The 9,020-nt window shown below is 44.2% G+C and overlaps 1 pseudogene; it reads right to left on the reverse strand.

Annotated features, from left to right (window-relative positions):
• Positions 1-5,641: 5,641 nt before the first annotated feature.
• LOC101616171 lies at positions 5,642-6,014 on the reverse strand (annotated as a pseudogene).
• Positions 6,015-9,020: the final 3,006 nt, after the last annotated feature.

The following is a 9,020-nucleotide window of genomic DNA, read 5'->3' on the forward strand; positions in this document are numbered from 1 at the left end:
AAAACCTGAAACTTCACAAAGATTTCTGAGGAAGAGACAGAAGAGCAGAGTAATATCACCATGATGCCTACCAAGCCCACACAGCTTAACAGGGACATTTTGTGGGAGAGGGTGGCAACTGCCCTTTGGGTGTTAAGTCCTCTCTACAACTTCCTCTCACAGGCCTTATATTGATTTATTGTCTCTATGTTTCTCTAAACCCGAAAGTGATTTACCTTCTCACCAGGGTAGCAATTTCTGTATATGTCAAATAAGCTATGTAAATAGACCTCCTTTTATTTTCCCCTTAAAGAAAAGCTTCAAAAAGATTCTGATATTTGGGGAACAAGTTCTTACACAGATTTCCCCTTGCCTTTTATGGTTCACGGACTTTCATCAGTTCCCTCAGCTTCTGTCTTTTATCACTGCTGTTCCAGCAAGCATCAAGCAAGAGGTGAGAGGGAAGAGAGTAAAGTGGGAGGGGCAGGAAGAGAAAGATAGGGGGTGGAGACAGGATGAAAGTCTGAAGCCACACCCATTGCACAAGGTTCATGGTAACTGGCAGGGCTGACCAAACAGGAGTTACTCACGTTGATTTCCTTGGCCTTTTCTCATGGTTTGTTCTTCCATGGGTAACCTATGGATACACGCCAGTGAGATTTAAAACAAATTCCTGCTAATAAATACTAATAAAGATATTCTTTTTAAACTAAAGTTTGTATAAGTATGTGTATGTGTGTGTGTGTGTGTGTGTGTGTGTGAATGTATTAAATACAATTGAATTGTTATACACATTAAAATGGTGACTTCATTGAAATCAAACTGAAAAAATGCAAAACAAAAATCAAAGCTAAGCAAAAATTCCCCAAAAGCAGAATCAAAACTCCCTCCCACCATAAGAAAAGAATTTGGACCCATTAATGAGAGGTCATGGGAGTAGAGTGTGATTGTTACAATCTACATTTTAAAAATCAAAGCCCCGGACTTTCCTGCTTCTTATCATATCTGTTAAAATAAAACATATATTATTTGTGAGATATATATATATATATATATATATATATATATATATGTATATATAACATATATATAATATATATATATTATTCAAATAAACAAATATTTGAGTACCAACAATACATCAGTCACCTTAGAACTATTGAATATTGATCAGTGAGAAAAATAATCTGACTCTAGCCATTTTGGAGTTTCCACAAATTAACAATGAAATCCTCAGGCAGCGTAAGAAACCTCAGAAAAGGGGAAACTGACAACCACCGAAGCAGTATGTGACCCAGGCTTAGAGGATCATGGAAGGTCTTCCTATAGATGCTGCTGTACACATGGAATTGAGTGGTGTCACATGTTCTGCATATGTGCACTAAGCACCTAAAACATGGCAGCGTCACCAGTACAGGCCCCAAGGGCATAGCAGTGAGAAAAGCCAGGTCTTGCTCCTATCAACCTTGCAGATTCTAGTGAGAAACAGGGTAAATAACGAAGACCTAAGTGAAAACTGCCACAGAGAAACAGCAACAGAAGCAGGGAGAGGTGAGGGGGGGGTCGAGGCAGGGAGGGTGGTGCAGGCGTTGGCCACCTTCACTGGAAAGGCAGGGAGGCAGGACCAGGTTTCTGTCCAGAGAAACAGTGGTCCAGGCAGGTAAGGACCAGTGAAAAGAATTCTGGATGGGCCCAAGGGTAGTTGGCCTGGAGTAGCAGGAGCCAGAGAGATGGGCAGGAAATGTCACTGGGGCCTCCCAATCCACTGAATAGCTGCTCTCAGGTAAGGTAACTTTGGAGGAGTTTCAAGGACAGCAGCAACTTCAGTTTATGAGGTTTTTTGTTTCTTCCCCTTCTTCTTTGCAACAGAGCCTCACTCTGTAGCTCAGTCTGGCCTGGAACTCACAGAAATCTCCTGCTGCAGCCTTACAAGTGCTGAGATTATGGGCATGAGCCACCACCCATGGCATGTGGGAAACTATTTTAAAAGGTGTCTTCTGGCTGCTGTGCTGAGAAAATGGAGTCTAAGAGCAGAAGTGAGGAAGCTGGAGGCTGAGAAGGGCTGCTGTCACATTTCACTAGACAAGAGACAAGGGTGTCATGGCAGGCATGGTGTGGAAGCACTGAGAAACGGCTAAATTCTGGAAAGATGCTCTTTGAATTTGCAGTGGCACTAATGTGTGGCCCACCATGCCCACAGTGGGCACAAGAATGTCCCTGACGCTCCTGGCCAGCCAGGCTGGACAAGGCAGCCGGCAGCACCAGGGAGAAAGTTTGCGTCAAGAGAGTGAAGGTGAGGACTGATGCCAGAGTTGTCTTCTGGTCTCCACACGCATGCTGTAGGGCTGCATGTCTGCGCTCACACATGTACACCCACACTCACACACGCACACACACACACACACACACACACACACACACACACAAACACACGGTTCTGGATAATGAGAGATGGGATCATGATGCCAAAGTGTTGGGCTTGAGTGAAAGGGAAGAATGGTGTTGCCATTTGTCCAGGAAGAGCAGGTTCACTGAAGAGGACAGCAGTCAAGGATCTGGCTCTGCTAGGCCTGAGCTGCTGACAGAGAGCAGAAGCCAGGCAGGCATTCTCCCCAGGAAGGCCAATGTGAGAAGCCTCAGTGGACAGGTAGTATTTAAGGCATGGAACTGAATGAGATCACCCACTAGTGAGTCACTCCATAGTTGAAAGTCAACGAAAAACCCCAGACAGCCCCAAGTCTCATACTAAGCAGATTATCTATGTGTGGAGAAAAACATCATCACAGCACTTGAAAACTCAGAAAGTTTGAGTCTGCTAGATCCCTTTTGCACCAGACTCAAGATGATTCAAGACAATGAGTTAACGCCTATGCACAGGCAGGGAAGGCAGACTGAGCTGGTTCAGAAAGGAGGAGTGTGACCTGCGCTGTCTGAGTTGGCCTCACCTACTCTGCAGATTGCAGGGACACTGAGGACCTATGAGGACAGCATGCCAGCTCACACAATCCAAAAGCTTTCATTGCCTATGAGTTTATTCCACTGGGTTTCATATCATTTTATTATTTTGATAAATGCTTATAACTTTTAGTAAGACATTCAAAAAACTTTTCAAAATATCTAGCATTAAAATTCTGTGTATTTGTGTTAGATTATTAGGGTGTGTTGTGATGTATGTATGTGGGGGTATCTGCATGTAAGTGTCAATGGGCATGTGTGCCAAGGCCAGCAGAGTATATCACATGCCATCCTCATTCATTCAGCCATGTATTTCTTTGAGATGGACTCTCTTCCTCAACCTGGAGCTGCTGTTTCTGGTCAGCCAGTCCCCAAAATTCTCTGCCTTGTCTCCAGCAGGACTGGGGTTACAGAAGTGCATAGCTACACCCCACTTTTTACATGGGTGCTTGGGAATTGACTTGCTCAGGCTCTTACCTGTTGAGCCATCTGCCCAGCCCCAGTATTAGAAGTTTAACCAACAAGATCATTTCTTTTTAAGTATTTTCAATGAACATATAAGGAATAGAAAAGACTAGTTGTTAATAAAGGATCAATGTTCAAGTACAACTAGGTCCCAAAGGAACCAGCGCCTATACCTTTCTAGTTGACTAAAGTTCTGGAAAACTCTTAGGATAGGGGTTCCATCTAACATGGGCCTGACATCAAACATGTGTTCACAACGCTTGGCTCATGCGAGAAAGAGCATGCACCCACTCTCACGGAGTCTCCAAGTTCTGCACAGCTATGCTACTTTAGGTTGTTTTTTTGTTGTTCTTACTAATTTTTCCTTGGTTCCAATTCTCCCAGGTTCTCTATGGTTGACCCAGAACTCCCACATTTACTGGTACCAGTTAAAATTATACTGATTTTCACAGTCTAACATGGTAACACTTTGTTTAATTTACTAACACACTGTTGTGACCAAAATTACTTGAGCAGAAAGCTCTGTGGGAACCACCAATTGCTTTTACTTCATTTGAAATAAAATGCTTTTATATCCTTTAGAATAGGCAATTCTCTTTCTTCAGAGCCAGACCTGTCTCTCAGCAAACCCAACACAAACTATGAGCATTGTTGCCCTGCTGAACAGAACGAACACCATCTGCACTCCCAGCGCCAGCCAAGCTTATCCAAGGGCTGGGGGGGGGGGCTCTGCCTGGAGTGATTGAAGCACAGTGGTGAGGTCTCCATGCAGAAATCTCTCCCCCAGCCCATAGCTTTCTGTAACTGCACTCATCATGAACCATTTCCTCATGGAAAACATTGCCTTCTGAGAAATCTTCTTCAAAGGGAGTTTTGTACTTTAGTCAATATGGTGGCCAAGAAGACAGGATGGGGCGCTACCTGAGAGGAAAAGAAGAGTTCACATAAAAGTGGTATCACAAAACTACAGCTACTGACACTGGTGTAGGTAGCAATTTGGAAAGACTGATTCTTGGGTGGCTTAAATCTGCACTCAATGTGTCTAATGTGCTCTTTTTATTTGTTTTTATTTGCTTACATAAAAGCTTAATAAATGCAGTCAAACTGATCTGTCATTGGCTCATTAATTCATTACAAAATATAGGTTTCTATAAGGCTGATTTGCAACTACACATAATTTTGCCCATGTCTCCAAGAGGCTTTTAGAACTATCCAGAGATGCGATTGGCTGTCACCGCTGAGAGGTGCAGGGGAGGGTCTACTGGTGTTGAGTGGGTAGAGGTCCGGTAGAGGGATCTGCTGAGCACGTTACAGTACACAGGGCAACCTCTCCCCACAGAAGAATTCTCTTGCTCCAAATCTCAACTGGGGCACCATGATGAAACCCTACTCTCGGGCTCTAGGCAAATGGCCAGGTTTGTAGACATGACAGAACTGTCATGCAGAGACGTCTAATCATACTTCTCTCAAAAACACAAATGCAGGCTGGAGAGATGGCTTACTGGTTAAGGTGCTTGCCTGCAAGGTCAAAGGGCCCAGATTTGATTCCCTAGTACCCACATAAAGCCAGATACACAAGGTGGCACACGAATCTGGAGTTTGTTTGCAGTGGCTAAAGGCCCTGGCATGCCCATTCTTTCTCTCTCTCTCTCTCCCTTGTTCCCTCTTTCTCTCTCTCAAATGAATAAATAAATATTCTTTTAATAAAGACCACAAGAGCTGGAGAGGTGGATTAGCAGTTAAGGCACTTGCCTGAGAAGCATAAGGACCCATATTTAACTCTCCAGATACCCATTAGCCAGACCCACAAAGGTGAGGCAAGAGCAAAGCCACACATGCCCACTAGATGGCGCAAGTGTCTGGAGTTCAATCACTGGCTGAGGCCCTGGCATACCAATTCTCTCTCTCTCATGCACGTATGAGTACTTTTCTTTAGGAAAATAAAAAATAACGCTGAATTTTAAAAAAGAACACATGAATGCATGCCAAGCCTGGACGTAAAAATGTGGCCGCAGAATGTTGTTCATCTTCAGAAATCCATCAACCCCACTCTTGGCAACTTAGGGGATTAGTTTTCAGCCCCTGAGTTTGATCCATTCAGCACCATTTCAGTATCCAGGAGTAGGCTGGTAACCTTATCCAATTAACATGAAGATGCTCTGGGCCTTTTACAGTGACACTTCTCTTTTTTTGTTCCTAAGTTTTATTCATGAATTTATACAAAATATTCCAGACCAGCGTTTTAATCCTCATCTTCTTCATCCTGGTTAATCTGGAAGTAGTGCAATTCATAACTCTCTCAACTGTTGGCAACTACGTGTAACCAATCACGTAGGTTATTCTTCAAATATTTTTGGTGAAATATTTCAAATACATTTTGGAAAAAGGCACCTCCGAAGTTACAGTGATCTTGCTTTTGCTCCTCTCGATGGTTACAACCCTTCAACCAAGGTTCCCAGTCTTTCTGTTCACTTTGATTCTCTCTTGGAGGAACTGCTCAAAATTAGCAGCATCCATGATTCCATCTTCAACAGGGTGGGTGCAGTCAAGGGTGAACTTTAGAACCTGATTCATTTTTTTGCCCCCTTCACCAAAAGAGTTTTCACAGGTGCCATGGTGGCAGCGGAGGCAGAAAGAGAGGAGTACAGTGACACTTCTGATCACTGTGTCTTTCTGGAGAAGACTCGACAGATAAATCATTCAGTTGATGCATCCTGGTGAACAGCAAAATGCTGTAGTTCTTAGCTCCTAACTGTCCCAGCCAAGTGACTAGCAGACAGAGGCTGTGGAATGCCACCTTGTCTCTCTACCTCTTATATGTATTTTTTCCCTTGAGGAACCTCCCCTCCTCCACTGTGCATGCTCTGGCCATCACCGCTCTATCCTCTTCTCTATCCCCTCTCACCCTAGAGTCACATCAGGTAAGTAAGAGCTGGAAGAAAAGGGGCCAGAGTCAATTCAGTGGCAACTTACCCAGACACAACATCTACCTCCTCGGGGACTCGAGTTGGAAAAACATTTCACTATTTCATTCTTCCTATTGCTTCGACCAAAGGTAAATCTTTATTCTTTATTTTGTGTGTGTGTGTGTGTGTTTGAGATAGGGTTTCACTCTAGCCCAGGCTGACCTGGAATTCACTATGGAGTTTCAGGGTGGCCTCGAACTCATGGTGATCCTCCTACCTCTGCCTCCCGAGTGCTGGGATTAAAGGTATGTGCCACCATGCCCGGCTAATTCCTGAAACCTTTACTGCCAGAGGGCAAGGCTGCTCTCCCAGGAGGAGCATGCTCAGAGAGGCAGACCCGGGACAGCGAGCTCTGTCACCCAGCTACTGACTCAGGGAGGATCTGCCAACTTCCACATTCGATGGACACCTAAGAAGGGAGTGAAAGCAGCTTCTTGAACCCTCTCTTGACCTCCCAAAGGATAAGCTGTGTTTGGCAATCTTCCCTTTGGAAGCCTTTCCTCTGGTTTCTGACTGCTGACCAACTCTTTCCCTTAGCATTATGACTTCTAGACATATCTAGAATGTTACATATTCTCACAACTATTACCGGAATCCATATTAGTATGGAAAGGATATTCTTTTTGTACTAGAAAAGTCCTGCTTTATTATTCCAGAACCTCCCACCATAGGTTACTGGGTTTCTGCTTGGATCCTGAGCTGTCGGGTAGCCAGCGCCCTGCAATGTATCTCCTGGCTAACAGACTCATCATTGTGCTGCCCGCTGTCTCAGGAGGTTCTGGTCTTGACAGGGTTGGAACCCAGTCCCCACGCTTCTGAGTAGTGAAGAGACAGTCCAGACCTCCAGTGCGAGGGAGCAAAGCAGGAGGGCGGGAGGGAGTGAAGCTCATCTTCAGTCTGTACTAGAGCCCAGCTAGCTTCTCACCTATAACAACCACATCCTGCCTCGCCGTGTGCTCCTCAATAGGCACTTTGAGAAGACAAACTTGCAGTCCCTCTTTCCCTTGGCCTTTATTCTTTGAGCCAAGTTGTGACAAGCCATTGATTTCTACCCTATAAATTATTTAAAATTCTACCCTCACATTGAAATTGGAAAATCAATTTCCATGATTAAAAAATGACCAGTTTCACATTGGGAGCTGTCTCTTTAATCTTTTAATTATGTCTGCTTACAGACAGCTGGAGTCTCAAAAAAGCAGAGCTGCACTGTGTGCTGAAAGAACTCAAAGGGTCTGAAAGCCCACCACCCTTCCTTTCTGTTTAACTGTCTGGCATGGCTCCTGCCACCCAGGGCTGTTTTGAAAATACTCCTGGAAAATGATGGTCCTTTCCTTAGTATACTTCTAGTTCAAGGACACGAGGAAGGCTTAGTTACTTCTAAATTTGGAGCATGCCAACATTAGTGTACACGCCTGAGAATTCAGCCCAAACCTACCACCGAGCTAGCCGAGGCAACATAGGCATGTGGATCCATTTGCACTTGGACCCTGTGTACTAAGATTTTTAGAATTACAGTCACTTCAACAACCCAGTACTTCCCAAGAAATTGTTCTTCTCCACCAAGCTAGATAAAAGCTGTTCCTGGACTTTCCAGTCTAAGCAACAGATCACAGAGTGTGTGCAAACAAGAAGAGAAAGACCTAGGTAAGCTAAGGGTGGCCTCAGAGGAGTCACCCATTCCGCTGGCTGTTTGAAAATGCAGCGACATCTGTGGCAACATGGCTCAGAAAGCCGAAGCACATCCGCAGCCAGCAATTCTTCACTGCCTACCCCGAGGCCCACCAGCAGAAACCCCAGCCAACTAGCACCCTGCTTGAACATATCTGCGCCATGAGATGACTTACACTGTAGATTTCACAGTCCTCTGTTAAAGTATCTTCAGAAAAACAGTACCATTATTAGAATTATAAGGTCCAGTCTAAACAGGCAGCAGCCTGGAGACTCCAGGGAGATAGCTCAGACTCAAGGAACAGACGGTGAGTCCTTGCTTGTAAATCTGCATGATAGAGATGCTTGCACCTACAAACCACTGGAGAGGCCCAAGCATGGGAATGAATAATTACAGGCAGAGGGAAGGTTTTATTGGGTGGGCTTTGCTGTGTTGAATGACCAGATCCCTTTGTTAATCAGGCCAAGTAGCGATGACAGGGAGAAAGAGGAAGAAAGGAAGAGAGGGAACATACCTCCATGGTTTTACCTACCATGTGCTTGTGACAACATGAGTATATCATTCTTGCTTATAAAAGACAGCCCCCTTACCTGTCCTGGGGATCATCAACCACACCGGAGCCTTTAGAAAATACTGAAAACTTGCATTATTAAAATCATTCTGGAAAAGATGTATTAATTCACATGCTGTAAGATGTATGCAAGTTTTCTAATCTCAACAGTAGATGGCTAAAACACATTCATCATTAAAATTTCTATTTATGTACTTTAAATGTTATTTGGCATCTCTTTTGTTTGAAGCCCAGCGACTGTCTCTAGAAAATGGCATGCATGCATGTGCCTACACACACACACACAATTATGTTAATGATGGGATCTGTAGCTCAAGGTAGCACCCTTCTAGTCCAACTTTATTTAAATATATGGGTAGAAACAGTGAATCAACATAAGCTATCAAATGTACAGTAGCCTATACATAGATCAAAG

The sequence above is a fragment of the Jaculus jaculus genome, chromosome 17, assembly GCF_020740685.1.
Source record: "Jaculus jaculus isolate mJacJac1 chromosome 17, mJacJac1.mat.Y.cur, whole genome shotgun sequence".
NCBI classification, from domain to species: Eukaryota; Metazoa; Chordata; class Mammalia; order Rodentia; family Dipodidae; genus Jaculus; species Jaculus jaculus.